The sequence below is a fragment of the Octopus sinensis genome, linkage group LG12 (assembly GCF_006345805.1).
Source record: "Octopus sinensis linkage group LG12, ASM634580v1, whole genome shotgun sequence".
NCBI classification, from domain to species: domain Eukaryota; kingdom Metazoa; phylum Mollusca; class Cephalopoda; order Octopoda; family Octopodidae; genus Octopus; species Octopus sinensis.
In genome coordinates, this window is record NC_043008.1 from 57,086,978 (window position 1) to 57,096,738 (window position 9,761).

Consider the following 9,761-nt stretch of genomic DNA (forward strand, 5'->3'; position numbering starts at 1 on the left):
ATAAGCATTGTAATTTAGCGGAACATTGAAAAAGTTTGTAAGTTAATTGTTGCTGGTGAATACATTATTATTATTACTATTATTATTATTATTATTATTACTTTTTTTTTCTTCTTTCAAATTTGCTTCCATTTCTTGCCGAGTGTCTTCCCGACTCCTAGGGCAAAGAAACTCATAGTATACATTGGTAGGCCATTAAACCAAACTCAGTAGTTCGTTCATTTTTTTTTTTTTTTTAAAGTTAAATTAAAATACATAAGCAGCAACAGTTCTCACATCGACAATGCTCTATTATTATTATTATTATTATTATTATTATTATTATTATTATTATTATTCTATTATTATTATTATTATTATTATTATTATTATTATTATTATTATCATCAGTGTTATTTACTTTTAACTTGCATGCTTTATTCAATCATTTTCCGTGACACACCCAAAGCCCTCGGGAAAGTGAAGGTTACGAGATATTGAAATATAACTGAAAGCTTGGAGAGAGGTAATGGCAAAGGTAGTGGAAAAGCACCTCGCTAAAATGCAACACAAATATTTTAAATAGTAGGGTTTTTTCCTGAGGATGTGGACAGCACTTGTCAACACAATCTTTTGGATTTCCTTCAGATATGGTTCTGCTGGGATGTTGTCTAAATATTTCTGATATCACTTTATAATTATCATTATTATTGTTATTATTATTATTATTATTATTATCATTATTATTATTATTTTATTATTATTATTATTATTATTATTATTATTATTAGTCAAAATTAAAAGAAGAGTGATATTGTCATGTAGTGAACGATATTTCGACATCTTGTGTGTCTTCAACAGGTTCAAAACATAATTTTGCCAATCTACTTCATATTGGTTAATATATAAAGATATAAAGGATTGAGGTAACTCCTCCTGAAGATATAGAGTCAAAATTAAAAGAAGAATGTCATTGTTATCTAGTGAACGATATTTCGATATCTAGTGTATCTTCAAGAGGCTCAAAATTATTATTATTATTATTATTATTATTATTATTATTATTATTATTATTATTATTATTTTCTTCCGTAAGTTTTGTTTCCATTTCTTGCTGAGTGTCTTCCCGACATCTTGCGCAAAAATCTCACTGTATACATTGGTAGGCTATTGAAATAAACACGCCAGATTGTTCATTTACAAAGTCAAGTTATGTGATAGTTATGTGATAGAAAGAGAAAGGATATATATATATATAATACATGCATGCTTGCATAAGTGCATACCTATATGTGTGTATGTATGTATGTATGTATGTATGTATGTATGTATGTATGTATGTATGTATATGAACGCATTCGCAGGGTGTAACTGAAATCTAAACCTAATGTACAGTGTTAAGAATTCCGCGTACAAAACAGTTTATGTAGTGTAATCTTATTCTTTCTTATTAAGTCCATGTTTGAGTGCTAAACAGAATATATTTAGAAAAGAAAACATACCGCAGACTGCTTGTAAAATATTTAAATATCAATTCCCGTATAAACAATCTCAATCCATTCTTTTCTTTTCAGGATATAAGTGCGTTAGTGGAAGGTGAGTTATTTGTATGTATACTTCTATGCATAGAGATAAAGCGATAGATATATACAGAAATAGAAAGAGGTCTGTGGTGTGTGTGTGTGTGTGTGTGTGTGTGTGTGTGTGTGCGCGTGAATTTTTATGTGAGTATGTATATGTTTGAATGTTAAAGTCTGCGTGCTTTTGTAGCTGGATCTATTTGTTGTGAAATTATAACAACGTATACATCTATATAAGACATGTTTACACAAATGATCAGTGTAGTAAACTTCTACGCACACAAATGTGGTCGTATGTCAGTACACACACACACACACACACACACACACACCATGCACGCACACATACTCATATATATATATATGCCTGCTTCTGTGTGTGCCTATTCGCGTATGCAGTATGCATGTTGCTGTGAGGACTGAGTCGATAGTGTACTTGGTAAAGCAATGATATTTCTAGATAATGCCATGTCTTCTGAATACTTAGATCAAGTACTTGAATCTTAACAGCTCATTCCCTCTAATATATTATAATTAGCTTCATTAGTTAGCGCAGGCATTGCAGAAATCATTGCTGCTCAGTTGAAGTAGGAAGAATAAATCCTATTCTCAACCTTTATTTAATTGTATTGCACTAGCCTTGACCATACTTCACTAATGCGACATATGCATCTGATGAATTAGACGTACTCACTGAAAATTCATACAGTTTAAAATAAAGATAGAGTTTATGTGCAGATGCGATCTCTATGTATTTTTCTCATGTCATTTTCCGTAAAATGCGCTTATGTTTTCATTCACAACAAATCAATACTCTCTCACATCTATCGTAAGTACTAGAGTAAGATTTAAACAGTTACGCTGATGAGGTCTATCAAGACCAAAGCATGTCTAAATTTTCTGCCATACTCCCATGTGACTCATTAACGAGATGATTGTATTTTAAATTGATTTTCATAAATTTTAAAATACTGCCTGACTGTGCTGCCATTTTTAACCAAACTTAATCGTTAAGATTATGATTTTTTCATAAAATTCTTTATGGCATTTTAATAAATCCGAATATATTGCTGATACCACCCACCGTTGCAGCAGAAAAGTCGAGCTGTTTGGAAACATCGCGGATTTTCAATACCTGGATTTTTGATAAACTCCAGAGAATAAATTTAAATGAATAATACCTCCGACATAAGTAAACAACTTGGTAGACATTATAAACGGAAGTAGTAAAACATTAAGATAAATAGATAAAAGAGTCAGCAAAGGTTAAAATGAAAAATATTTTGATAAAATCAGAGTAAAAGTTAACTGTGTTGATAACAGACTGAGCAAAGTTCAGAGTATAAAAGATGAAAGGATGATTAATGTAAATAAAATACGTGAGGGATAGACAAGGGTGTAGACAGGGTTAAGAAAGATTAACAAGTAAAAGAGAAAGTATAAAGTTGTTAGAAATACAGACGAATACGAATGTAAAACCATTCATTCTATACTAATGTGTCTTATATGTCTATTTAATCCTCTGTGTAGGCTTATATTTCGTTTGTTCAACTCTCTTGGGTTACTCTGTGAAGCATAGACAGACATTGCGCAAATGCACATACCGACATGCCAAATTCACTAGCCCCTATCCAAACACAGTCACACTTACACATTCTCATATACACACACACACACGCTGGCCCACTTTTGTTTTGAGATCGCCAGTACTTTATTATCTCCCTTTCTTTCTACCTCTCCTGTCAAACATTTTCTTCCCCAAACAGTCTACCAGCTTTTTATTCTCTCTGTTTATTTTTTCTTATTCCTTTCTGTTAAAGAGCGTAGGCTCGAAACGTAAAAGACTTTCTCACTTTCCCGAGCGTCAAACGAATACACCTGCTTGTTGTTCACACACCTATCTGCGTCTTTTGTTTATCTATAAATTTCAAGTTTGTGTGTATATATATATATATATATATATATATATATATATATATAATATATATATATATATATATATATGAGGGGTCGTGAAGTATTAAATTTGTAGTAAGGTATATGATAAACTTTGATAGCTGCTTATTTTGCGTCAATATTATATTTTGACAACCTTTATTATTTGTTGGAAAGCTGACACATTTATTTCTTTATTCTAACTCATTTTGCGCTTTATAAAGTATTTATAAATCGTTTTTTGCTATTTTGTTTAGAGAAGGGTAACTCGGAAATTCGTACAGTTTTAAAATATGAGTTCTTTCATGGAAATACTGTATCACAGACAGCTCGGAATATTAATGGAGCATTTCATTCTAATGTTATTACACAGCAGATGGTATCAAATTAGTTTGCAAAATTTCGTTCTGGTAACTTGAACAAAATACATCATTTAACGTCGCTTTGCGAGCATTTTGACAACTGATATGTGACACCCATTTGCACCTGTACAGGTAATGTCGAGGGATTGAGCTTATATCTACACAAACATTTTACCATTATAAACAAAGCATCTGTGTGGTTGCTCGGTAAGAAAATGTCGAACCCTCATACGTCATTTAACGACAGGAGATTCCATTATATTCCTTATTTTCTCTCCTTGTTTCTTTCTGTGTTCCTTTCTGTAGAAGAGCGTAGGCTCGAAGCGTTAAAGACTTTTCAGTTACCGAGCGTTTAACTAATACATCTGTTTGTTGTCTACACGACGTATCTTCATTTTGTGTTGTGTTTTTTGTGAATTCTACCCGATATATATATATGTGTGTGTGTGTGTGTATGTGTGTGTGTGTATACGACGGGCTCCCTCCACTTTCCGTCTACCAAATCCACTCACAAGGCTTTAGTCGGCCGAGACTATAATATAAGACACTTGCCTAAGGTGCGACGCAGGGGGACTGAACCTGGAACCTTGTGGTTAGAAAAGCAGCTTCTTACTACACAGCACCACACCTGCGCTATGGTATATATATATATATATATATATATATATATTATATATATATATATATATACATATATATGAGTGTGTGTGTATGTAGGTGTATATGTATTATGTAAGTACATAGCATCATGTTTGTATTTGAGTTTTTGTAAATGTATGTGCTCTTACATGAATACATTTTTATGCGACTGTGAGTATGAACGAACTGGATCAGCTCTGCAATCGAATGCATTTTTGCTTGTGGCGTAGATAACTCATTTATTAAACTTACACGAAAAGTGTCTTACTACACACATTCATATAACGTTCCAAATATTTTCATGAGTCAGAACTTCTAGACTTAAATTGCCTATTGATTTTTTTCAAGTTATTTTTCTGGTAAAGAACCCATATTTCGAGTTGTAAAATAAACATCGCATAATAGATTTTACTAGTTTGAACAACATCAGCAGAGTTTGCAGAACGCCTCCAGTCAAAATATAATCCTGATAGTATTGTGGATTAAGCAGAATTCTCCTGCATGTCGATCGGAAAGTTTAACTAAGCACAGAAAAATATAAACTAGTATTTATCAGTAGTAGAATGGTGAAGCTGTTTGTATTACTTGTAATTGATTATAATTTAGAATGACAGGCAGCAGATACACAGAGGAGTTAGAGCTGTCGAGGAGAATACGTTCTTCTCTACTCTGAATTCAATTCCCACCGAAGAAAATTTTGTCTTACTTCATTTCAGGATTGATAGAGTCAAAATTGCCAGTTGTTGGCGCAGGTATGGCTATATCTTTGAGAAGCTTCGCTTCTAACCATGTGCTTCTTCTCGGTTCAATCCCACTGCGTGGTACCTTGGGCAAATGCCTTCTGCTATAAGACCCTCGCCGACCGAAGCCTTGTGAGTGGATTTGGTAGACGGAAACAGGAAAGAGCCCGTCATATATATATAAATTTACATGCAATCGAAGAGTTTCTTACAGTTTACATGTACTTTAGTACATGGAAACCGTAAGAAGCTCTTCGATTCTATGTGCGTCTGTCCGATTGTATGTGGTTTGTGCTTGTCATTCACCACACCATGACAACCGTGACGTAGCGGTTCGACATATCGGTCGAGAAATTAAGCACAAAGTTTAAGAAATAATTACTGGAGTCGATTTGTTCGACTAAATCACTTCAAGGCGATGCCCCAGCATGGTGGTCGTCTAACAATATAATTCCAGGTGGAGGTTTAGTGAAGCTACAACTGCAGGTCATGCCGAACAAAATGCTTTCCGTTATTTGTTCGAACTCTCGGAGTTCAAATTCAGCTGAGGACTCTTTTCCCTTGCAACAATCTGGACTCGATGAAAAGCTACCGATCCGAGACGATGGCTTGTCGGAACTTTCAGAACCTTGCACCGGGTTCTTAGTGGCTCAGGCTCCGGCTCTCTCTACTCCGATTTCAAATCTTGCCAGGGTTAATTTGCGAGGCAGTCTTAAATCTGACACAACATATTATCTCACATCCCGACAATATGGACAACTTGAGCTGCGTTCCTTCTATTGCAAGCATTCAGATCAGGTCTACAGCATAAGGATACATCCTTTTCACAGTCTCAAATTGCAGTGATCCTCAAATACCAAGCAGTGGAGCGGTAGAGAGCCGTGAAACATTTGGCACAGGTCTGCTCGCGAATGTTTTTTCCCACGAGAGATCCGGATCCCAGTTATGAACTCACTTGCACACAGCCAATCAGAGTTCAACTATCAAACTAATTCATGAGCGCATAACAGATGATGGGCAATAAAATAAGATTACTTTTAAGAATGCTTGTTGATCTTGTTCTTGTTTCAACCATGGCTGCTTCTGCGTAGTTATTTGTGTTGTTTTTTACTTTGTAAAGCAGTAGAGGGAGAGAGGTGCTAGCACATCACTCCCTACCAACATTTCCCATCCGTATGGGGCCCTAATAAAATCCGATAATAGGTATAGATCCAAATCTGTCTAATCACTTGTCTCCTAAAATCAGGCATAACTTGGTAGAGTGGGTTTGTCAACTTTACAACAAAGTCAAAGGGAGCTCTGATTGGCTGTACGCAAACGAGTTCATTACTAAGGTCCAGAACTCTCGTTGGAAAAAATAAATTCGCGACCTGCTCAGATCGATTGGCACCAGACCACATTTCTATGTTATTCGCGTGACATTCCGGCGCATGGGAAAAGCGTTTTGCATTACACCAGTGACTAGTGCATAGATTTACGGAGACGGGTGCTACAAATGGGCATGGACAGCAACTTACTTCGTGACTAGAGTAAGATACAAGTAAACAAACATAGTTAAGCAGGTGCAAATTGTACATGGGTTAAATAGCGTTTCTTCTGCCCCAGTACATACTCCACACAGTAAATATGAACTTTGGAGGAAAAATTTAAGAATGTCAACCTAATGGTTTGCATATTCAATAAATTTTTATTAATTACTCTTCTGAGGCTGGTTGTCATGGATTTCTCCGGAAGATTTATTAGTCTTATATTTTAATTATCGGTGAAATTTCACCGAATAATTACAATATCTATTCTCAGTAGATTAAATAAATCAGCGCCAACCACAAGACGTACAAAGTTGTACAAAGCTTCCTATTGACTAGACCGCACCACGCATACAAAACACATGCACATCTAACTATCTATCTGTTTGTCTGTCCGTCTATCTATCTGTTTATCTATCTATCTATTTATCTCTCTCTCTCTCTCTCTCTGTATTTATATATATATACAAACATATATATACACATATTTACATATATATACAAATATATATATAAACACATGCATACATGTATACATATATATATATACATATAGATAGATAGATAGATAGATAGATAGATAGATAGATAGATAGATAGATAGATAGATAAATAGGCAGGCAGACAGACAGACAGACAGGCAAGCAGGCAGGCAGGCAGGCAGCAGGCAGGCAGGCAGGCAGACAGACAGATAGATAGACAGATAGATAGACAGATAGAGAGAGAGAGAGAGATAGAAAGAGAGAGAGAGAAGAGAGAGAGAGAGAGAGAGAAGAAACCTGTATCATGTATATGTTTGTACGCTTGTGTTATTGGTTAGTTATTTTAACAATCACCTCGAAAGAAAAGACCGGCTAGAGAAAAGAGACTTATCGTATATTAAGTTTGATAAAAGATGGACGACAGTCGTAAGAAAATTGCGAGTGAATGGAAATGGCTAACTGTAGCTATCCAACGATAGAAGGGGAAACGTCCGATAACGGCGGTGGGTTAATTAACCCTGTAATGTATAAGAATTTTTATTTTTATCGATTTCAGTAAAATTTTTTTTTAATTTCATCCGATTTCATTATATTTGTCATTTTCATTGTAATCACAATGTGTATATTCGCTTGTCTGTCCTTGTAATATCCACCCTCCTTGTTAGCCAATAAATAGTCCTTGTAATAAAAGTCCTCGTAATATCACCTTCCTGTGTGGCCAATAAAAGAAATTGTGTTATTGCGTGTGAAAGTAGTATTTATTGCAATGGTCAACTTGTAAACGAAGGAAAGGTGACTTTTAGAAATCAAATATTTAAATAACTACAAATTAACAAACTAGCTGCTTGCATAAACGATTGATTATTTAGTTTGTAAATTAAGTAATTAGTTAACTGTTCATGCTAAACCACAGGAGTGAAATACATCCAATTTATCCGTCATTGACAAAGATTTTCGCACTCCTTAATTACAAGAACATTGTCGCAGCAAGCGTATTGCAAGACACAGGCAAAATCTATATCTCTCTGTATGTAGGTGTGTATATATATATACCTGTTTATTTGTGCATATGTGCTTGTGTGAATGTGTGAATGTGTGTGTACGTAACACACAACATACAATGCATAATATGGCTTCCGTAATTAATTTTCACACGTTACATTATGTATAAAATATATATATATATATCTATATATATATATATATATATATATATATATATATATATATGCGTGTGTGTGTGTGGTGTTGTACATAATAGATATAACTAATATATAATACGCGTATGTATATGTGTATATATATACAGTGTATACGTATATATTAAACGCACACTCATGTATATAAATATATGTATATATACATACGTATGTATTTATATATATAATATATATGCGTGTGTGTGTTTGTGTATCTGTGTTTGTCCCCAGCTCATGCTTGACAACCATGCTAGTGTGTTAATGTCCCCGTTACTTCGCAGTTCGACAAAGAGACCGATACAATAAATACTACTGGGCTAACAAAAGAATAAGTCCCGGGTCGAGTTGCTCCATTAAAGGCGGTGCTCCAGCATGGCCGCAGTCAAATGACTGAAACAAGTAAAGAGTAAAAGAGTAAAGTTATATATATATAATATATAATATATATATATATATATATATGAATAGATGAACGGCAAAGTCGACCTAGGCTGAGTTTCACGTGTAGAACGATTCATATAACACCTATAATACAATATACATACATACGGATGCCTCACACACTCTATCAGTCAGTCCAGTGACCTTGTTCATATATGTATGAGTATGAATGTGCATATATATATTAGATATATTTATATATACACACCAACCACATACACAGGCGCGCATGCACGCACACACATGTACAAACACACGCACATATACACAAACACACACACACACACACACACACACACCACACACACACACACACACACAATCCACACACACCCACACACATATATATATATATATATATTATATATATATATATATATATATATTTATAATATCTTCTCTGCCTTATCTTGACATATAATTTATTCTAGCCTCCTTTATCTCTTCCTCTTACCATACCACGTTATTATTTTGATATGCAATGTCTTAGCGATAATTCTTTCCTGACTCATTTCCTAAGGTTTCAGTACCGTAATGATTCCGTGCTGCCAAAATAGCCTACCAATTCTATAGATTATTGTTATACATATCTTTTCCCCTCCTGTTGTTTTGCTTTCACCTTATATCTTTTTACGAATGGCATGGGGATGGTGATGAATAGTCCCTAAACTAGTAATGTTTAAAGAAGAACAAAATCTAATGGTATAATATCTGAATGACATCAAATGAAAAAAAATGAAAAGAGGTTTTCTTATCTTCTAATTCCCGTTGCCACATCCACAGAACTATAATTTATTTTGTTTGTGGTGTCAGTAAAGAGAGAAGTCACCAACTTCTCTTATCATTATTCTTCTTATTATTATTGCAGTGGCAGGGCC